This window comes from Gallinula chloropus (assembly GCF_964237585.1).
Source record: "Gallinula chloropus genome assembly, chromosome: 1".
Classification (NCBI taxonomy): Eukaryota; Metazoa; Chordata; class Aves; order Gruiformes; family Rallidae; genus Gallinula; species Gallinula chloropus.
In genome coordinates, this window is record NC_140085.1 from 69,726,769 (window position 1) to 69,750,782 (window position 24,014).

The 24,014-nt window shown below is 41.2% G+C and overlaps 1 protein-coding gene across 1 annotated transcript in view; it reads left to right on the plus strand.

Annotated features, from left to right (window-relative positions):
• The window catches only part of LOC311189329 (potassium voltage-gated channel subfamily KQT member 1-like), a gene marked incomplete at both ends in the record, with an annotated part of 484,473 nt that overhangs the window by 332,449 nt on the left and 128,010 nt on the right, over positions 1-24,014 (plus strand). The window lies entirely within an intron of this gene.

Sequence of the window (24,014 nt, forward strand, 5' to 3'; positions counted from 1 at the left end):
ATTGAGATATCCATTCATAAGTCCAAGCCTCTAGTAACATTTTCACATATCCTTTCAGATACTAAATCAATCTTCAGTGTTTTTCTGCCAGATGCCTGGATTCATGACAGGAAGCACTTGAAGAATTGATGTCTGCCTGCACTATCACCAGGGCTGTGTCTTTTCATTTGCCACCATGTAGCTTCAGTCTCATTTCCTAGTAGATGACAGACCATTTGCAATATCCTGATGGTGACGGTGACACTGGAACTTCCCCTCCCCTTTCTCATTTGCTACTCTGGTATTGTGAAGCCAAACTCACTGCAAATGCAGGAGATTTAAAAATGAACACACTTAGAAGAGGCTGGATGAGGGGCAAGGGGAGAGAAATTGCTCTCTACAAAGTCTTCTGGTGTTGAAGTGTGTGCAGAGTTCATGTTGGAAACACTCCTCAGCACTCGTTAAGAGCTTTCTCTTATGTTTATTTTGAGGGAAACAAATTCTTATAATGACACCATGGTTCAGGAGCAGAGAAGTTGAAAAACATGAATATTTGTAACTGACTATCTATGTTTTCCTAGGTAAGTACCATTTTCATAGCTAAGTATTGACGTAACTATCTAAGTACCGCAGAACAGAGGTTTCAGCTTGTGATCTGTGGCTCCATAGATGACTTACAAGGTGGATACAGGAACTTGTAGTGAAGTATGTAGCCAGGAAGCTTAAATTCTTTACACAGAAATCTGCACCCATACAAAATTTTTTAAAATAGTGGTTCATATATTGGCAAAGTTGGAAAACTTTTATTGAAAGAAAGATGGAGAAATAGAAGACTGCAAGAGACTCAGTGGTGAAGGGACCCTGGGTATGTCTCTTGGCAGCCTGACAGGCAATGCAAGTGACTTTAAATGAGCAAGCCCAAATGTTGGATGTTTTCTAAGGAACAGCCACATGGACATTTGCTTGGGCTGGTTGGTGTTGCTAAAAAGGGTGGTGCCTTGGACAGGCCTTTGGCATGGCTAAGCTGCTTCTGTTATGAATGGAAATTGACTTCAGGCTTGCCCTGTAAGGTTCCCTTCAAAGGGAAGCTGGAAGGGCACATCAGGGTGAAAGGACTCTGTTCCAGAGTTCCAACACAGGTAAGAAGCAGAGTGGGAAGCAGGGAGTGAGGCAAACCAAAACTGTGCATTAAAATGTATCAGTGGACATCTTTTCACCAGTTCCCACCACCCCAAAGCTGTACTTTGTTCCACATTTCAAACCTGTTACATCAAATAGGTCAAGAAAAGGAGACACGATGTTTTTCCTCAGCATTCTGTACTAAAGCTAACGGCATGTTATTAGTACATTATTCCTACTATGTCATGAAGGAATAAGAAACAAGAAAAATCATAACCCAGCTGGTAAAAAAAATTGCTTCCTGAAATGGAAAAAAAAAAGGTAATATCTTGCTATTTCTTTTGAAGTCAAAACATTTTCAAGGTTTTATTTGGATGAGAACAGAGCTTTTCATATGACAAGTGGTCCAGCTAAATTTTTCCAGCAGACTGTGCTGCTTATTGTACGGTGTTTCCACATTAAAGAAGCTCCCAGTTCCTTTCCCAGTGCAGAGAGGAGAGCAGGCACTCTCTATGTACCTATCGTCAACATAGCTCAAGCTGGTGGCACCTGCTGCAGGCAGTTCAGGCTGTATATGACAGCAGTGACTCTTCTGCCTTCTCGCTGAAAACAAAGCAAATTAGGCACCCACGTGTTTCACATTATGCAGGATCAATCAGGGTTGGGATGCTGCCATAATCTGTAAGGTAACACCCCCAACATGTGTACATGTGGAAGGCTCGCGGTGATATGAAATAATCCTACTATATTCCCACTAATCTATCTTAGGTCCAGCAAGCAGTGAAACAGTAGCAAACTACCTTGTTTCTTCATAGCAGCATTCCCTGGTAGATCCTGTAGAGCAGGACTTAGCCGAGGAGGAGCACGGCAAGACTGCTGGGGTCTGTACATTAGGAAAGAAGGCAAGTTTCCCAGTCCAGCAACCCTGGTCAACCGTCTTGCACTGACCACATAGATTCTGAACATGAAGTTCAACATGACTAAGTGCCAGGTCCTGCACTTTGGTCATAACCTCAGGCTGGGCAGGGTGGCTGGAAAGCTATACAGAGGAAAAGGATCTATGGGTCTTGGTTGACACTTTCCTGAACACAAGCCAGCAGTGTGCCTAGGTGGCCACAAAGACAACGGCAACCTCGCTTGTATCAGGAATAGTGTAGCCAGCAGAGCCAGGGAGGTGATCATCCCCTTGTACTCAGCTCTGGTGAGGCCACACCTTGAATACTGTGTTCCGTTTTGGGCCCCTCACTACAAGAAAGACATTGAGGTCCTGGAATGTGTCCAGAGAAGGGCAACAAAGCTGGTGAAGGGTCTGGAACACAAGTCTTACGAGGAACGGCTGAGGGAATTGTGACTATTTAGCCTGGAGAAGAGGAGGCTCAGGGGAGACCTTATTGCTCTCTACAACTACCTGAAAGGAAGTTGTGGTGATCTGGGCATCAGCCTCTTCTCACAGATTAGTAGTGATAGGACAAGAGGGAATGGCTGCATGTTGCACCAGGGGAGGTTCAGGTTAAGAATTAGGAGACATTTCTTCTTGGAAAGAGTGATGAGGCATTAGAATGGCTTGCCCAGCGAGGTGGTGGAGTCACCATCCCTCAGGGTGTTCAAGGAAAGACTGGATGAGGTACTTAGGGACATGGTTTAGTAAGTAATATAGATGGTAAGGGGATGGTTGGACTAGATGATCTTGGAGGCCTTTTCCAACCTTAATGATTCTATGGTTCTATACTTTGGTGAGTTAAGTAAAACTCTATAGCCATATAAAAACTCTATTGCTCTGGTGTTAATCAGTCAGATAATGCCAGAAAAAAAAAAAAAAAAAAGTCAACATAGACAACCTAGAACGTCTGAATGCTTCCCTTTCACTGCCATATGCTGGGTATCCCAGAGATTGTGTTTGGTCTGACAAAACCACTCAGCTTGGTCTGATACCCACTTACAACTGGTGATATAATGTCCTCACAGGGATTGCAGTCCACAGAGATGCCCCCCACAACAAGGGTCTCAGTAGGGTGTGAATGTGCAACACAGCTCTTGGCTGGAGCAGGAGGAGTCATGGTCTCCAAGGCTGCTCTGAAAGTATTGACCCAAAGCACTCCTGGAGGACTCTGCTGGCTCCCTACCCTGCAGGCAGCTGCATCAACAGTACTGAAGGATGGAATGCAAGGAGTAACTAATCTGACCCCTTTCTATGCCCCTTTGTGCACCAGAGCTCACCATTTCTGCCAAAGCTGAGTAGATGAGTGGGGTTCAGGAATCTCAGTAGAACTTGTGGGCTGCCACAGCCTCCCTGCCCGAGTGTGTGCATGTGTATTAAAATTTAAATTTAAAAAAAAAAAAAAGATGATTGAGGTGAGATCACAGGAGGGTTGGTCTACAATATTGTTTACCCTGAGAAGAGACTGTGGTATCTCAGCTTCTTTAGAGGTTAAAGGAAGAGCTCCTTAAGAGCAGGGTGCTTGTTTCCAGATTTCTGGCCATCCAGAGTTTTGACATAGAGGAAATAGTGTATGTTTCTCTCACTGGCACAGTGGGAATGAGAGGTAAAGAGAGATTGCACGAGGTCTGATTGAAGTCTCTAAAGGAGGCTGAGAGCTCACCATAGCTGGAAAGCAGACCTGAAGGCCGAGAACTTTTATTGCTCGGCTTATCCATCACTAGGAAGGAGTTTGCAGTACTCTTGGGTGAGAGACCTTCCTGTACGTGGAGACGGGCTGTGCAGAGAGGAACCAAGGCTGAGAAAACGTACCAAGAAATGTGCTGTGACTGCTTGGTGGCACCAACGTCCTGCCTGTGCCCTGGTGTACATATCTCCACTTTCACCCTCATCTCAGGCTGCCCAGCATGCAAAAGCATTTCTTGCAGTCCCACCGTAAGCTTCTCGCAATCCCCTCACCTGCATTTCACCACCTGGCATCCCCTGACAGCGGGAGAGGTGGGTGAGGTGGGTTTTAGGCAGGACAGGGCAGCATTTGCAGGAGATGACAGTTTCTGTGATAGTCACTGCAGGGGCTGGGAGGGGGGGTGCCCCAGTGGGGGGGCTGTTTACAACGTGATACCTCAGCAGCTGCTTCAGTTGCAGCCGTGAGCTGTCAGTGCTTACGGTTTTATGGCACTTTCATCACCATCTGTCACTGCCTTAATGGCATGGTGTGCACGTCTTGCCACCTTTCCCCTGCCACCCCCTCACCCCCTTGCCACACGAAGACACATGCGTGTTGAGGAGCTCAGCCATATGGTGTGAGGAAGCTCTGCTGCACATCCTCATCTTCTGGATCCATCTTGAAGGACTGCAGGTCACAGTAGCTAGCTAAGGTGGTCTGGGTGAGACAGTAGCTAGACAAGGTGGCCAATGTAGCCCAGAGTTATGGCATAAGAGCAGAAAGTATAATATTATTATACTACCATGGGAACTGTGGTCTGTTCCCAGTTCCAGCTTCCCAGACGTATCTGCCATCCTAATGTGGGCTGGTGGGCAATGGTGGATGTTTGGTGTAGTCTTCTGCAAGGAAGAGTAGCCTAAAGGTTACTCTTTGTTTGTACTTCAAGCTAAAATGAAGACAAATAAAACACACATACACACACACATTTTTAAATAAAAGTATTTGTTTATGTATACATAGACACACCCCAAGGCTTAATATCACACCCTTGACAAAGAACACATGTTATTTCAGCTTGACACATTATAATTGCAAAATCCAGGATGTTCTTTTCATTTGTTCAAAACAAGAGAAAACTCTAAGTGAGCTGTAGCAATCGCAATCCCCATGGCTGTCTTCCATCACTAATCTGCGTCCGCGCTGCGAGCACACGTGGTTTGAAACCAAAGCCTTCTCGAGCCTCAGAGAAGCACCCCCAGAAAGTAACGAGATCTGGTTTGCCATGCCTTAACTTTCGACTTGTGGAGTTTTTAATGCCTGTAAGCTTAATGCTGCACATTATGCTGTTGTCTGTGTTACCTGGGGGAGGGGGGGGTTGCGTCGAGGGAGAGTTTGTGGTGGAGAGTAAACTTCACTGTAGCGATTTTTTAATTCCTCCCCCCCCCTCCGCCCCTGTGTTCCTCTGATTGGTCATTTGATTATAGTGAATCCCAAAAGGCTCATGGATTAAAAACAAAGGCTGGTTTGTAAGTGAACTTGCTGTTGATGGATTAGGGCAGTGTGCCGGCTGTAACCAGATCCACAATACAAATTCATTCATTTGGAGAGCAGCTCTCGACTCGCGTTACACTCTCTCTGACTCGGCTCTTTACCATCCAGCCAGTGAAACTTTACACCTCCACGATTTTATCACAGCCTCAGTTCACCAACAATACGTGTCGTGCTGTGAAAAATATAGCTATAAATCAAAGTCCTACATATGGCGGAGCGGTAACCTTTCCAAAGACCCTGTTTGGGAGGCTGGCGCTAAAACAGATTTGTTTGTGTGTGAGTGTGCCTGTGTGTGCGGGATGTACACATATGACAATCAAAGGCTACCACAACACAGCACTCTTATTTTCTAAGCTGACATTTCACAGTACGAGCCAAAAAAAGTTCATTTTGGAGCACAGTGCAATGTTTGTGATATTAATATCAATAGACGCCTTTTAGATTTTCACTCCAGAGCCAAATATGTTCAAGGATGATACATTTTTATATCATTAGTTGGGAGGCAAAGCAAAGCATGCCCACATTTCTGTGATACGCAGAAGAGAACTTTCACCCCTGATTTTTTTTTTTTTATCTATCTCCCTCACTCTCTTTGGCTCACGTGCCACTCTGAGCATTCCCAATCCTTGGAGAGTGCGATCTTTAAGAGCTGTCATTACACTTCTCAAGTTTGACAGAAGATAAGAAAGCGAACAACTGGTTTTAATCATGACAGATTCCAAGTCCTGGAAATCTTTCCAGAAGTTACTCCCAAGAGCTGACGTTTTCTGAAGCCTCTTCTTTCGGTGCATGTGTGCATATTCACACAATCCAGAGATCCTCACCTCTGGATCCTTTCTCTTGCCAAACACTGTCCCTAGCAGACAGGAAGACTAAACCACGATGTACTTTTGGAAATTATGTATGATCAACTATTTCTGTGATGGAAGGGAGCCAGGACTAGGAATGCAATAGCCCAGCAATGTGAAGCCCCAAAGAAAAGCAGTCAAGCCAAGACTGTGCTGTGCAAATGGCAGCTCTGCCTGAGGAGAAAGACCCCTCCAAAGCCAATTTGTAGTCAATGATGCTGCCGATGATATACACAAGTCTCATTTGCTTCTTTGCCTAGAACTAGGTAGTGTTAGAAAACTTATAGATATTTTTTTCCTGGGTTTACCTCTAGGAGCTAAAGCTATTCCTTGCATAGGTCAAAGGGAGATATTAGTTGACATAGAAAACCAGAAATCTACTGTGGCAGAATGAGTTGGGAAAACAGCATTGTACAATTTTCACTTTGCTCTGCTGCAAAAGAGGCCGAAGTACACTGTGATACTTGCTCTTCCCTCGAGGAGGTGATTTACCCCAGCTATGGGCTTAACCATGGAAGGAAAAAATAGCAAAATTCAAGGAAGCTCTTAAGTTCTGTATAGCTGCTACTTCTCTGCTTTCCCCAGCACTGACCCAGTTTCCTCTTCCGTTATGCGCTGGTTCTGTCTTGGACAAAATGTGACAGACCCTTGTGCACGACCTGCGTAGTTATCGCCCAGCCTTAGCTGTCATTAGGGCTTTTTCACTTTAATTCTCTGAAATTTTACAGCTCTTTACAGCACTTTCTTCCTCATTCCTCTCTTAAGTTTCTAACAGACATGGAAATGAGACACAAACAAGGTCAGAAGAACAGCTTATGAAGTATTTTCAGTGAACAGTCAGCTCCTCTGTATTTCATTGCCTTTTCTTTCTGAGAATAGATATTTTTGTATTCATTGTTGATGATGTTTGGTAAAATTCTGTGGAAAACTCTTTTTCTGTTTTTCATCATCAACAAATTTGACAGATTGGAGGTTAACTGTTGGAAAATAGAATTGATTTTTTAATTTTTAAAAATGGGCTCTTTTTTTTTTCCATTTTCATTATTAATTTTTCACAGAAAAAATAATTTCATGCCCTGCTGCAAGCTGCACCGAACTTTTTAAGCAGATAAAGTTATGCTAAGACATCAGTATGAACTGGAGTTTCTTGTGCTGCCTCATGACTGGATTTGGCTGGTATTAAAGTTCGTTTGTGTTTTCTCCATAAGAAAAAAAAAAAAAAAGACCTACTGGAGTAAAAATATAGGGAGTGAAATATGTTCCCCTTATCTGCCTTGATAGTACAACTGCGGAACAGTTTTATGGAGGAGAGAGAGGAATCTCTCTTCTCTGTGTTTTGAGCTTAGTTTTAGGTTACTCAAATTAAACAACATTTTATTACTTGGCTTAGAATTTTTTATTAGTAACTTCAAGCATTCTCAATGGAGCCAGTTTTAACATTGCAGCAATCTGCAGTATTTGGGCTTGTGTCCACTAAGAAATGAACTGTAGCTGTGGGTCACATCGTAAGAAGGAAAATCAAGGGAGAGAGAGAAAGCACAGTGTGTATTTTGAGTATTTGGAAACTAATGGACAAACCTGGAAGCATCAATACCTCATAGTCATCAGATTATGCCTGTGGAGAAGCAATGAGCTTCAGAGGAGCCTATCTGAAATTAATTATTAAGGAGTCACATCTTTGCTCTAGCTCCTGTTGTCTCCACATCTGCAGGGTGGAAAGAAAACCACCTTTACAACTGGTATTGTCCTCATCATTTCCAGCAGCAGCAGGGTTCAAGAACAGAGTGACTGCAGACCAAGGCAAGAGTCACAGACATCAGGGGCAGACTTTCCTGAGGCTTTGGTGACCGATGGACATTGCCATGCCCAGAGATGTTACAGATATAGACCACAGGCCAGTGCTACCTATATCTCCTCGCTCTCTGCTCTGTGGATGAACAGAGGCGAGGTGCCAATCAAACGTCTCTCACCAGAGCCACATTCGCTCCTGAGACACAGAGACACACTGTTGACAAGTAGTACCTGAGCTGGTCAATGCCTTCTGATAGCTGTGTTATCGTCATGATGCTTTATAGTACCAGACATAGGACCAATGCTTTCAGACCAATCCAAGGACAGAGCTGAGAAGACAGAGATAAATCTAGGTTTAAAATAGTTGCGTTTTCTGTACTGCGAGTCCTGTATTTGAAAGGGCTTAGAGTTGTTGATAGATGAGTTGGTGTGGGTAAGTGCACAGCTGCCAGCTGCTTCAGATAAAGCACTGCATGAAATTGTGCCATTTATATAACTCTTGTTTACAGACTTGGAGCACAAGGATAATCGTGGTTTTGTGTGAAATCACACAGTCAACATATCGGGCATGCCTATGTTTATGGGAATTCTGCTGATGCGAGCAACCCAGGCGATTTTAAATCACCATACCTGGCACTGAGCTCTTTGGAATTAGGTATCAGGAATGTTTATGCAATCTGCGTTTCATATGCCCTTCGAAAAGCTTGCAATTCCCAGGAAAATTTATTTAGATTTGTCACTGTTTTCAACCCTGCCTAGGGAGTACATGACAGTTTAGCCTCTTCACAGTACTTGAAGATGATATCATTCTGTTTATCTTTCTCTTGTTTATTGATTTTTGAGCATTAAAGTTCCAGACATCATTCTTCTGTTCCTTCCATGAGTTCTATCACAGGTTTGTTATTAAAGTTATTGTTATTTATTTATTGCCTAGATCCAAATAATCGCTGGTTGAGTCTAACACATATTGTAATGCATTTTAAACATGTGGCTTTGGCTAGAACAGTTTGAGGCCTTTTTTTTCCCTTGTGTTTATAATTGTATTAGCTCTGCTCTTTGAAGAAATGAGGCTGTCAGACCTTTCAAAAGAAACTCCATCTTTTGTCAAGTGGGTACGTCTACTCTTTATTTCTTCCATTTACAGATGCGTGTAGTCAGACTTCCCAACACGCTTGGGTTTGGAGACCCTTTCATCATTTAAATAATTTGAGATTACCTTTGATATCTTGACCTTCTAAAACTTTTACCTTAACTTCACCAGGGCCAAGATTTCACCAGGATCCTGCCACTTGACTCACTTCCTGTGAGTCTATCAGATAGGTAGGGAACATAGAAGACTACTAACCCATCTGGAAAGTTGATCATCCATCTTTTTAGATCCTGTTTAGACTCCAGCAAAGGTAGTTGCGCTACCCTTTCCTTCTGGATGAAACAAAGAAAGACATGCTAAGCCAAGATCTCTGTCCCAGTATGATTTTGCTCAGAAGCCTAAAGAAAACCAGAAGTAATCCCACTCGCTATTCCTTCAAGAAATCCTGAAGTCTTACATATTTTATCCAGTTCCTGGTTCCCTAAAACCACATGGTTGTTACCACGTTCTGTATCATGCAGCATTAGGAGTGGTCTTCAAGTTCCTTCTGTATCTCAGAAGGTACCAGCACCTCTGGAGCCTCCTTTTGCTCTGGCTGCAAACTGCTGAAGCCGAGTGGGGGGAGCTGAGTAACAACAGAGATTTCACACATAGTCACAGAGGAGAGGGTGGCATGAGCTGAAGGTGTTACTTCTTTTATTCCCTGCTGTCTCTCTATCTCTTTACTGTACTTTTCCCTGTCTTGACTACCGAGGTATGATATTTAACAGAAACTTTGAGGTTGTGCTTACCCATACTCCCCCTTCTAGAAGAGGAGTGCAGCTCAGCTGAGGCTGCTGATGAGCTGCCACATTTAAATATATGTAATGTGTATGTATATAAATACATCCAGTTATAGAGCTATATACGTATATATATATATGTTACTACTAACTTCCAGAACAAACAATTAAGTACAACTGCACATTAAGTCTTTTTCAAACACCTAGCTCTTGATATTACACATTCTAAACAAACTTTCATGTTTTAAAAAATCCAGATCTTAGAAAATGAACAGTTAAGAGGCCCAGTGAGGTTCTCTATTGCCAGGCGAGCCTGCGTTACTTGCCATCATTTTTCTTCAAGCTGCTGCTGCTGCTGTGCAATACCCTAATGTTGTTTATAAATGTACACACACACACACACACACACACACACAAGTACCTACAACGATGAAATGAAGAGCCATAATATTTTTCATTCTGTTATTCAAAATGAAAAAAAAAGAATACAAAACATCCCCATGAAAAAGTATATGTGGGACTCATTTACCACAGAAACCAGGGTTTGTAATACCATTTGAGATTCCCTAAGACACCTCAGCTGGCCTCTAGCCTCTCTTCCAGAAGGACACGGGTCTTCTGCACAACCTCTGTCTTTTCTACCATGGTAAAAACCTTAGATAGCAAGGGAGTGAGTCTAGAGTGTCTCTGGGCAGACACTGTTAAGCATTTTTATCACAGTATCTTGGCAAAGAAAAGTGATTTTGTTTCTAGCAGGTGAAAATTTTACAGGTATTTTGGTGGGACTGAATAATTGCCGTACACAAAGGAACCTTGCAAAATAGCTCAGTAGAGTGTAACAGATCTGTGATATTAAGCTTTCATCATCCTATTAACAGTTTTCTAAGAGCTCTGGAATCAGAATGTTCCCAGTCAGTATCCATTCCTACTCCACCCCACTCAGCACATGCATAAATATTTTTTTGAAAATCCCAAGCCTCCCAACCTTCCCCTGCAGAAACAGAGGTGATGATTGTAAACAGATAAGCTTCCCAAACCGAAAGGGGAAAACAGTGGGAGAATCTATTCGTTTGTTACAGGCTTATTCTTACATGCAAAGATACTTGCAAGATTCACTTCATCACTAGAAAATGGCACAAATAAAATTACTGCTAGTTTTCGCTTTTTAAAGTATTTTAAAGTAAATAAGGATTTTTTTTAAGAAAGTAGGAAAGTATATAGAATGCAGATATCAAGAAAATACTGAAAGCAGAAAACTATCATCTATTACATCACATAGCCAGTTTATTCGAGGATAGCTAAAGCAATGATGTGAAAGCAATAAATGATCTTTTCCCAGCTAACAAATCAGTCTGTTTTGGGTGAGGCCAAGTTCTTATCTACACAAGAAAACACATTTGTGCCAGCAGCTGGGCTGATGAACCAGGGCCAAATATCAGCTAACTGGAAGTATCTTAACTTGTAAAACATTATCAACATGGACTCATTCTGGTGTGGGTTAATCCCTGCTCCATGGAGTTGTGGTCATGGTCAGCTGATCCCCTATGGATAAGTCCTGCTGCCATTGCAGTTTGGTCAAGTTCAGAAACAGTGTTAAAGACGGTTTGTCTCCTCCTAGACAATGTGTGTGCTGCACACCTGTCTCTGGGTTGTGCACATGAGGAAGGCCGTGCTGGAGCTGCTCACAGACCCCACTTGGCTTCACTGCTGTAAGACGTCTCCACAAGCATGGCTGATTGTCCCACACCATGTCAGTTCCCACATTTCAATCTACCACAGGATAGCAAAATTTACGGTGACCAGCACAGGAGCTGCAGGAAGACATTTGGCAACTTCGCTGTTAGGAAGAGCCATGTCTGTAATGGCAGACAAGAGGACAAGAGGGAATGGCTTCAAGCTGATAGAGGGTAGGCTTAGATTAGATGTTAGGAAGAAATTCTTAACTGTGAGGCTGGTAATGCTCTGGCACAGGCTGCCCTAAGACGTTGTGGCTGCCCCGTCCATGGCAGAGTTCGAGGCCAGGTTGGATGGGGCTTTGGGCAACCTGGTCTAGTGGAGGGTGTCCCTGACCATGGCAGGGGGGTCAGAACTAGATGGTCTTTGAGGTCCCTTCCAACCTAAAGCATTCTGTGATTTTTTGACTGCTACCCTACTCCTGAAGGACAAAAAGCAGGCACCAAATTTGATCTTTATAATCAAGCGTGGGCAAGATTTTACAGGTATTCCCTTTAGGGATGAAATCATATTGGCAAGTCATTATCTGTGGCTGTATCTGTATTATTTGTGTCAGACAAAAAAATTCAGTCATGGGATTAAACCCTCTCAAACCTTTCATGACCCCACGGTCTGTTGCAACACTCCTGTAATTGCACAATTCTAATTATATAGGTGCTGGTGATATCCATATGATTGAAAATTATTTTTTTCAGGACACTGAGAACAGAATAGCCCAGTGGCAAGGGCATTAACTTAATTAAAGGTTCAGTTTTGGACTCGGCTTTTAACTCTGCCACAGAACTTTTGCATGACATAGAGCAAGTTACCTAGTTAGGTTCTCCTCGGTAGAGTGTGGATAATGAAAACCTCCTTTTCCTCTACTGGAAGCTTTTGCTCTTGAGAACACTTTCAAAATGTTCTGATGAAAGCCAGGTACTGTTATGCGGATGCTTGTGCTGATGTGTGTTGTATTTGTTTGCTAGTCTCTCTTAAAAGGGTACTGAAACCTTTCCAGACTTCTGGCTAGTTTCAAACTAGTATGTTAAAAAAAAAAGAAAATTAAAATAATAATAATAAAATTGTGCATACGTAAAGCATTTCCCCTGCACATGAGCCACAGAACCACTTTATTTCTCTCAAGTGTGGAATTCCCAGTATTTCAAGTTAGAATTACTGAAACAATTGGCCTCCTTAGATCATCTGTTTATGTGCAGCTCCACTCCTTCCCTTCCCCCCCTACCAACTGGGAAAAATCTGAACAGAAATCCTTAAGCTTAAATATTTCTTTAGCTTTTCCTAACACTTTGTGACCCTATGTGAACCCTGACTTGACCCCAGCCCATGTGGGGCCACGACCCACAGTTGGAAAACACTGGCCTAAATCTAAGATGCTAGTGGGGCTGCTTCTCAGAGGTGACTTGACAGCTGTCCCCTTCTGTGGGTGTGGTGCATTCTTGGAGAGGATGCTCTGACCTGCCAATCATGAGATGCTGTGTTTCATCCACATCAGGGAGTTTGCCCCATGGAATTTAAGGAGAAACAAAGAGCACACAGCACAAAAATGAGGCTTCTGTTTAAGCTCTTGGCCTGCCATGACTCCTGGGGACCTCAAGCTGTTTTCTTTTTATTTAATTTTTATCCCAAAATGGCTCAGATTCTATGATGAGATAATTTTTTAACAGGACAATAATTTTGCATTGATTAGACATAGCATCACATAAAAAAAGATAACTAGATGTCAGAAAAAGACCCAAACAAGAAGTGAGCATAACACCAAAAAGAGAGGAGTGTGTATTTTGGACGTCCTTTAAGAAAAAGATCTGCAGAGCTGGCAGTAGCAGTGACAGGTTGAGTCAGGAAGAGCAGAACACAACAAAAGCAACTGGCAACTGAGAAAATGAGGAGCTGATGGTGGTGCAAAAGGGCTGCAGACTACCTAAAAGAAGCACCAAATGCAGCAGAAGCATTGAAAAACATTAACATAGCTATTGAAGGAGAGGAAAGACATAGGAAGGAAATCATTAGGAACATGTGGCTCAAGAGACAGGGAAGCGGTGACAATTTATTTTTGCTGAAGAACAAGTGGGACAGTGTTGATGCAGAGTTGACATAGCTTCCTTTCTTGGCCACACACTATGCTGTTGAGCAGGGAGTGACCGACTTGTCATGCATGGATATGCCAGGTTGTATTCTTCATTCTCACATTAGAGTTTTTTAGTTTGGGTAGGAACTCAGCTAGTGCTTGGTGTCTCTCAAATAAATGACATACTATCTGCTATCTGTGAAGCCATTTCTTGCCCCCTGGTAGGCAAGAAATCCTCAAGTCTATTGTCATTAAAAGCAACGAATTAAGAACAACTTCTCCCAAAGTGTGGAGTGATACTCTTGGTGCATCACTCCACAACTGCTCTGTTCTCACTGTTTCTAATTCAAAATCCTGACTCTCTTGCCTCAATGCTACCAAGGGCAGACCTGTGCCATCATTTCCCCTGGAGAAAGTTATGTTGTCAGGACTGGTTCTTTATTTGGCTTTTCAGTCACATTTCCTTGGCAGAGTGTCTTCTCTCCATGTTACTGCTTCCTGGAAATGGGCACTTGCAGCTGGGGATGGTTTGTCTTAGATCCCCAGACTGATTTGGACTCCATGTACCTGCAGGAGCTTAAATGCATCCTGTTCCAGAAGCACAGGTGTATGGTTCCTCTGGTGAATATCTCTCTTCAGGGACCTCCAGCCAGACATAGCTGACGATGAGCAGAGAGGCTGTGCCCAGGACTCTGAAATATTATTGTTCTCTCTCTCTGGCATAAAAAATAACAAACTATAGAGGATGCTTACTTCATTTTTCTCACTGCTCGACAGCATTATTTGGATAAAGATTGTCCACAGTCTTTGTTCTGCAGCACGCTCTTGACTTCTGAACTGCGGATATGTTCTGGCTAAGTTTAAATTTGGCAGGTACCTCACATAATCTAAGCCTCTTTGCCCTCCTCACAGAAAACCCCCAAGCTTCTCATCCCCTTTCTTTCCTCACCCATATCTTCCTGTCTGGTTATTCCGTGTCTAGGAATTTTCCATTCACTAAACATCTGCCTGCTAAAGAGACATTTGGAGGTGTTATCTTAAACTTTAGTCAACTTCCTCAGCAAACCTATTGTTTAGTCACAGTTTAATTGTTAACTCTTAATACCTTCCATTGTCTTTGGTTTGGTGTGCACATGCTAGGGGCGATGTCAGCAGAAATGGCCACAGCAAGATGTGTTCTCTGCTACACCCATTTTCATAGCTTGCTTCCTTATAGTAGTTCAAGTGCCTTAGTGCCTTAAACAGGTTTCTCCAAATAAGCCCTTCAGTTACCATGTCTTTTGAAATTTTGGGCAAAAAAAGTGTGTTTTCTGGGATACAGCTTTTCACGGCATCAGGTACAGGGTGTCCATTCTGGAAGGAAATAATGTTTTCAGGCATGTTTTATCTTGAAAAAGAGTGTGATGTGTGATTGTTATTTTTTTCCCTTGGAAAATTAGTAGTATTAAAACCACCAGAACTTCTGGGTAAAAGAGGCACTTTTTGCTTGTCACACATTCTTGGTTCTGATATCATCTGACAGGGAAACTAATATTAAAGTATTTAGTGTAATATAGTACATACAGAGGAAAACAAGATGCCTTTGGTTAGCAAACTTTATTGTAACAAGATAAAGGTCAAGACCTTAGCAAGGGCCGTGAAGGTTCAAGAGAGTGCTCAAATGGTCTCTGCCTGTTCCATAGGATTAAGCATCACCATTTGATCCCATTAACATCACAGATTGAGTTTCACATCTCCATTGTATACGTAGGACACAAATCCAAAAGTGATCCTAGCAGATGCAATACCACTTGTTTTTCCACGGGGTTACAATTCCAGGATTTATACAGTCTTCACCTGGCAGAAGCAGTAAGGAAAAAAGGTTGTTGAACTACTTGTTTTTAAGTGTCCCTAGCCATTGCCAATTTTACCTTTATTGGCATGATGAAGAGTCCATTTTACTCATTTCTCCAGGGGACTTTAAGAACCACCAGGATGTTAATAAATTGGATTTTTAAAATATCTTTCTGCAATCTTGGTCTTCTGCCTATTTCAACTATTTTCTTTGGGATAATGTGCCATTTTCATTATTTGCCTGCTCTTGTAAATCCATGCACAAAGATGTGTGTAACATAAGGAGAATAGAAAAAAAAAATAGAGAAAATGTAATCTGAAAGAAAAATAAAGCCTAAACAGCTTTCAGAATTATGAGGATTTGTGCATACATTAACAGGTTGAAATATTCTATCATGAAGGAAATGAAAAAATGAAATCCATATATACCTGCTTATTGTAAGAGTGTCAAATAGGGGGAATTCAGTAAGAAATCCAATATCCTTTGTTAGGTGAGCGTATTTGGTAAGTCATGTTTTATAGTTGAACATGAATTAGACAAGCCCCTAATTTGTCAGATTCTGACTGAACGCCAATATTTTCGTTATATATGTGACATTTTAATCAACTTCATCTTTGAACCGAAGACCTATTGGAGAAGGAATTTCCATCTAACCTGTCACTGTTTTTTAACAGTGAGCAAAAAGAGGAAGAATGAAATGGTCTAGAAGCAAATTGCTAAGCTAGGCAAAGTGTGGTGAAACATAATGAGAAAATCAAATCGGATGTTGAGAAGGAAATAGAAACATTTCTCATGTAACTGATTGGGCTCCCTCTGATATACTGTGACTTTCATACACTGCGGGGTAAGTAACTGCTTAATCAACTTCCCCTTATTGCTGCAAAACACATGATATGAATGGTCTGCTCATGATTCATTAAGTCCTCTGAAAAAGTAAGGGTTGATTCAAATGCTTCAGCTCTGCCTTGTTAACCTCGTTAGTACTCAGCGAATGGCAATGAGCTGAGAAAGAGCAGAGCTCATTTTGCAAGCACCCTGATTTACAGATCCCCCATGCGAGGACAATATCTTTGGAACATTTGTTACAGATGTCGGGATCCGAAGTCTTTAATCAGTGCGTTGTTAATTAATACCCTATTTGTTACTGTCACCGGTTGAATACTGGATGTGCAGAATTCCACATGTGAAAGTATTTAATGCAATCAGGTAATGCATTAGCGAGGTGCTGCTTGGCTGTCAGTCTGATGGAATGTCAGGGGGTGCCAAGAAAAGCATTGCAAGTACAAAGAAAGGGGGGGGAAATAAAAAAGAAAAAGAAATGAAAGAAAAAGGAAGGTGGGAGGGAGAGGGGTGAGACTGTGAGTAAGTTTTTTCTTTAGACCTGGCCAATCAGAGGTTACCTCTCCAGCTAGAAATGCCCTGGGTCACGCCTTGAAATTGCACTGCCTTGCCTTTTGTTGCTAGTAGGATGAGATTTCTCTGTGAAGCAACCAACTGCATAAGTGTACTGTGCAATGCTGACTGCACAAAAAGCTTCTACAGAATATAAGTAAAAAACAAGACACAGCATGCATAATGAAGAATTGTCTTCCAAGTAGATGACAGACTGTTTCTGAGTTGAGGAACAATTGCCAGGTTCTACTGTAGCTGTAAGAGAGGAGGATATGCTGAGATTTTGAATGTTGGTACGCAAGATAAAGAATTCTGAATAATTCAGGGACAGGTAGGTTTCCTCTCAAAGAAATAGTTTCATATTGAGTTAAGAGTGGGTGGGTTTGCCTGTAAGCATCCCCTGTCTTTCAAAATTATACAAGATGACTGTGTGCTCCGTGTTCTTTACAGCATGGCCCTGCACAGCCCTCTTTCTTTTGAAAATGGCATGCTCTGTGTGTCTGTGTGAGTTAGGAACACAGACCCCTGCCAGAGTACAAGGAGAGAGAGGGATGTTCCTTCTCAGAGTCATTTTGCGCAGGAACCTGAGCTAAATGCTCTAATTCATTTGCTGAGGAAAGCCATTTCTTTCCCTCAAGCATACATAGGCAGAAATCAGACAGTTAGGATAAGTACATGAGTTGGCAAAAATGAGAGCAAGAGTGAATGCTGCTTCATCCCTGGAATAGTCTTTTCTTTTGGTGGTTTTGAGTTCTGGATGTATTATTTTTAAAAGCAAATAAAGGTAAAATAAGATTATTTGCAATGAAAAGCTAAGCTTGGTTTGCAATATTTTTAACAGGACTATGGCTTCAGGTCTTTGGTAATATGATGATGGTCCCAGTTCACCACATTTCTTATCCTCAAAAGGGACGTAATTTTTTATATGGATTCTGTCACATACCGTTAGTAAGCCAGCAAATCCTTTAAAGGCATCTGGTCTGTGCAATGGGAAGTCTTTTACCTCACCTCTAGAATGAAGTAATTACATTATCTGAATAAATGTATTTACCTAAAGCCTGAAAATCTTATTTCGACTCACAAGTTCCTACTACAAAAAAAAGTAGGTGAAAAGGGAATTTTTCTCTGTGTATGTGTTTGAATGTCCATGTGTAATTCCATAGTGTCGAAGCAGGTAGCTACCTCTTCTATATTTCATTGCTGATGACTGATTGAGAAAAGGAACAAGACAATCTAAACTGACACGATGGAGGAATTAAATATTGCTGGAGATACTTAACTGAACTTTCCAAACTATGAATTGTGATCTTCAGATGGAGGGTAAAAACTGCAAGGTAGATTCATATGGGTTGAAAACAACTTCTGTGGTGGTCCATTTACTAATACCAGAGCTGGCTTTTGCAGTCTGTTTATTGTGAGGTTTAGGGGGTTAAATTTTGGTTTTCAAAGCTGTAAAGTGGTCAAAAAAATTAAACTTGCTAGCTGTCATGATATGGTCAGTAATTTTGGGCAGGAAAACTGCCTGTGCACAAAATATACCTGAATAATACAACAGTTCCTTTGTAACTAATTAGACATAGTTAAACTGTATCTAAAAATTTACACTGCTTATGTGTGCTTTAGCCTCACCTTGACTTTCATCCATGAAGCTCAAAAGGTATTAATTTAATTCATTTTTTTTCTTTTTGTTTCATTTTGTTTTCTTTTTCTTTTTTTTTTAAATCTGATCAACAGAAAGAAGTGATGAGGTGTGGTCTGAATGTTGATGGGCACAACGCTGTGAATTTCAGTGAAAAGAAGTTAAAAAAAAGATGATAAAGAAAGTGAGATTGGGGTCATATGAAGAAGTTGTGGTTAAAAAAAAATCATAATGGGACCCCTGCATGAAGAGAAAGGGGGAACAAATGGGCAGAGGTCCAGGGACAAAAGAAATAAGAAATAAAGGAGCTTCTTGACATGGGGAGAAGATGGAACCTTCTCATAAAGGAAGAAATAATGACTGGATGTCTTTTCAGTTACCATCATCATCTGTAACTGATAATTTCTCCATTTTTCAAGAAGAGCTGGTAAATGAGCCAGCCCACCAACATAGCCAGCAAAGGAAAAAGAAGAGAACAGGTTGGGAGAAAGGGAAATGCAGGATTTTTTATATCTGATGGTAAACACTTTCATCCTTCCCTGCTGCTTGAATAATGCATCCTAATTTGACATGACTATACTGGTCACCAAGTTCATGCTAGGGTTATATAATCACAATCTGATCATTTTTCTTAAGTGCTGCTCAGCACAGAATCCTTTTATGTGGATAAAGGAAAGCAGCTATTCTTTTTCTTGTGATTTTTGGCTTGGGTAGATAGAAGTGTCAGCCAAGAATAAAATTACCTTTATAATCTTTACCCTTGTTCCCTATAACACTTCTGAGTTGGGTTATTATTTCTTCATTGTCCTTCTATCAGCTGAAACAGAACTTGGTGTTTATGCTTCTGTTGGTTTAATAGTATATGGCTTTGGTTCAAGTTTACTGAAGCATTCCCCAGAAAAATGAGTGTGGTCTTCAGATCGTTCCTGGCCATATGTGAATGACCGGGATTTTTATTTGACTCCTCTCTACTTGGAGGTGATAAGCTGGAACTCAGCCCACTCACTGCTCCACCTGTGTCACGTGTCTTCTATGACTGACAAGGTCTAAATTTTCTGGAAACCTGAAAAATATCTGCAGACTGTGTGCAAAATGCTTGAATTTCAGTGACAGCTTATCTAACAAAAATCAGGGATGCTGCCTGCCAGTTACCCACCTAATCTTCCAGCTCCCAAGTTGTCTCTGTGGAAGAGGCTGTAGGAATCCTTAGGGCTCTGTGTGTTGGGGGAGGGGCTTGTGGCACAGAGGGGTTTTATTCCGTTGTAGAGTAATCCTTTTTCAATGTTGTATTAGAGGGGTTTTTTTGTTGTTTTTTTTTTTTTTTTACATAATGTGACCAGCCCTGTGGCACAGAAAGCCTGTTACTCAAAAAGTCCTTGCCAGTCTTTTGTTTCAATATAAATGCACCCCTTGTCAGATACCTTTAAAGGAAATAAGGTAGGAGTGCAGCCGCCATGCTTCAAATTGTGCTTGCAACCTCATCTCAGGATTCAAGTGTGCCTGGCATTGCATTCGATGTAAGACTTTAAAGATAAATGATGTTGCAGCAAATGGGCTTGGTGGTGTCACTGTCTTCCTTGTGAATAGAATTTTATTAGCAGGAGAGATGAGCATTTTTGGATTGCACAAAATGGAACCACTCACTATTCCGTAGTTTAAAAAAGGCCAAACCCCATTTTATAGATCCTTTTTTAATTCAATGTACTCACCTTGTACAGAATGTGCTTCATATAGTTTGACTGGTTGTCGTATCACCTGCACTTAAGATAGAACAGGTGAAATGCAGTATTCCTAGGAAGCTCCCACACCCGCTGATCATGGAGAGAATCTCAACTATTTTCCAGATGACTGAGGTTACCTGAGACTGGTCATGCTTTGGGTGCTACTCACATTAATGACTGGCCATGGAACTCTTGTCTGTCTCTCTTCCTTGAAAGTGTACTACCTGTCTGCATCTACCTGTCCAAAGAGCAGATCCGGGTTTATGTGTATCTTACACGCTGTATTAGCAGTTTTCATAAGAAGTTACGGCCACCTGACTGTTGCTTTAGCAAAAGAAATAGGTGTGTAAGTAAGGACTCCTGCGGCTGTAGAGCTGTTGATATAAAAATACAGTATTGGCTTTATTTTTCTGGGGTTTTACACATATGTTGCCTTTAAATGTTTGCTGCAGAGACAGCTGTTGATTTCCATTGTGTGCTTGCCTGGTGGGGATTTTTTTGGATTTTCAATTCTGTAACCAGTAGCAATGAGCTGAATAGTCTCTTCTTTTCCGATGACAACAGTGTTACTATCTGTACATCACTTCCTTTCCTGTACAACAGAGAAAACAAGCGCACGGCAGGGAGGGCCTCTGTGCTTCTGCCGAGGTTTGGGTACGTCTGAGAGGGGCTGGTTTGTATGTGTGCACCAGGCTGGTGCTTGGCTCACACGTGCAATTGCACAGTGTGTGGTGCGCTATGATTCAGCCATACAGTGCATACACAGGTCTGTCACTTACAGAAAATCATGGATGGAAGGGGGAAGAAGGTAAATCCTGGAGAGCCAAGACCTGTAGTAACACTAGTTTCATCCTTCAAGGGTGCCTTCTGCAGATAAATTCAAGAATCACAGAATCACAAGGTTGGAAAAGACCTTTTAAGATCATTCAGTCCAACCATTCCCATCCTAATGTTTGTGGGGCTGTCTGACGTTAGGTCAGTACATTATTTAAGGAAAAAAAAAAGCCTACTCAGAAGGAAATTAATAATTTTCTATTTAGTGCTGGCTTTGGATGGCATGCGGTAAATAAAGGCACTGAGTAATTTGTGTAATAGAAATGGTAAATAGATTTTCCTGCACTGAGCCCCACTGAACTTTTGCACTAAATGAGACAGGGTTCCTGTGGAAAAAAAAAGATTAAACGATCGTGTAATTAAAGACTCTTTCATAATTAATGCCTACAAGGAAGCTGAATTAAGGTTATGGTCAACGTTAACTCTGGCACTTCCGAACTCTTGAATGTCTGACTTTATGTCTGTAAGCTTTTCAGGATTTGTTTGAGTTTTTCAGTGTAATAGATGTTCAGAACTAAGGATCCAGTGATTTTAGCCTGGTAGGGTAGAAAGGTGGCTGAGATTAATGGGCTGTGTTTGGATTTGAAAGATTTAGGATATATGGTAATTTCAGGGAGATTTACTACATCTTTATAAATTAATATACTGTAAGATGACCAAAATTTTTTAACCTTCATTAAAAGTTAAACCAGAGAGTAGCCTGATGCCTTCAAGCAAGAGTTTGGTTAACACTTTTACAGTATTTTAGTTCCTAGCATCTAAAACACCTGACCCTTTATGATGCCTGTTTTCTTTCATGTGTGGTCTGGGACAAGACTGGAAGAGAAAGTCATGCTGTCTCTGAAGCTGAGAATGGCTACTTAGCATCCAAATATGTAATTAGGGAGCTTTTCATGCCTTTTTAATAAGTTGTAGTCATTAGTAAATTGCCAGTCTCATACCCCTCAAATGATTCAGAGTCTTTAAACTTGACTGGACTGGCCCAATTCCATGCCGAGCAGATGCTTTTTTGTCTCATTTCATTCTTTCCCTTTTGTTAGGGGCTTCAGCTGCAAGGAGAAAAAAATGCTAGTTGCAAATAAAAGGCAGGACAGTGAAAACATAGCTCCTCTTCTATGCCAAAACCAGACACAGAGATCTCCCTCTTCAGCCTTTCTCTGACTTGAGAGTAAGTGCTCTGATACTCCGTCACCCCCGCGCTTCTGCAGGGAAAACTGAGATAAATCATAGATCCTGAGAAAATACTTTTGGGACTCTATTTAGCTTTTGCCTACATGGAAGGAAAACTTTGCCTGAGGAAAAATAGTGCAAATTAGCAAGAAGTGTGGCAGTGGATTAAAATGCTTTAACTAAATTTCATGATCCCATATAGATGCTGTTACTCAAAAACTACAACGACTTCAGTTTTATCAGAATTAATTGACTTCTAGTGTAAATTCTGGCAAACAAAATAAAAACATGCTCACTCTGAGATAGAATGCTTATCAAACAGTAATCACATTTTATTAAATTTCTGAATTTAAAAAAAAACTTATTTGGTTAATTGCAAAGTTATTACATTATGGAATTTTTAATTACCTTGGTCATCTGGAATTAGGCTGGCATTTTAAGTTTTAAACTGGATTATATTTAGAGAGAGAGCATAGTTTATTGAACCAGAGTCATCAGGTAGATGCCCACAAACCTCTACAATTCTGAAAAGGTCTCCCCTGTTTTAAAATGCTCTCAAAAGAACCTTTTGAATCCATCAAATTAATTTTGTTTTGACTTTGGCTTATGGCCTACAGTAAGGATGAGTAGTCACAGACTTTTCCTTTACTGATTTCTGAACCATATATGCACAAAATATGGCAAATTATGCATTGCCCTTTTCCATAGTGTGCACTTACGGTCTCCATACAGTTTTTGTTTCTTGGAATTCTCAGAAGCAGAACCATATATTCTGAACCATATATGCACAAAATGTGGCAAATTATGCATTGCCCTTTTCCATAGTGTGAACTTACAGTCTCCATACAGTTTTTGTTTCTTATGGAATTCTCACAAGCAGATGAATGTTGCACCAGCACAAAACCTTGTGAAGTCCTAATGCAGTTACAGTGAGCGATTCACTCATTCTCCTTTTTTTTTTTTCTCCTTTCTGTACTCATGTATCCAACTTTGCACCGAGAGAGTTGGCAGTACTTTAAATTGATGGACTTCCAAGACCTTTTGTCAGCCTCTCAGGATGTTCTAGATGGATGAACGGAAGTAATAATCTTGCTGTATCATTTTATCTTTTTTTTTTTTTTCTGCTGATTTTTTCCTGTCTTGTCCCAAAAGTGAAGCAAAGTCGTTGTGAGAGGTGGGAAAATAATTAGCTGTGATCAGCTGTCATTAGTGTCTTTAGTGTCTAAAGTGTCTTTAGCTGTCTTTAGTGTCTAAAGAAACTTGTAAGAGCTGTCTTCAAAAAACTATGCTCTGAAAAAACTGAGGTCTGTGAATTTACGTATTCAGAATAGAAGGGAAACTTTTCACTTAGAATATTTTCCAGTTTTTGAGACAACTATTTTAAGATGTATGTGAAAAGAAGACAGATATTCTTGAGATAATACAGAAACCAGCAAAATGCTATTGGTGCAGCATCACATGACGTGGTGCTGTGGACCAAAAGTGTGAATACTTTAAACCAGATGCTTTAAAAATAACCAGCCTGTGGAAAGTAGATGTTGCCTCTTAGTGACACATTCATGGTATCTATGGAGTTCATTCAGGTTTTTTTTTTCTTGAGATGAGCATTCTGTTCAGCAGACCACAGGGTGCATTTCAAGCTCCAAGATGGGCTCTGTTGCCAGTGTTAGGTGCCTTACCTCATCACTTGCAGTGCATTTCCAGGGCTTGGTACTTCTACCTTAGAACAGGGTTTGCCCTCAGCATTTGCAGAGTTAAAGAAGGCTGCACAGAGGTGTAAGAGAATGCAGAAGAGTTAGTAAGCTCTGGGTTTCATATGAGGAGCTACTAAGGGAAAAGCAAAACAATTTCCAACCCATTGA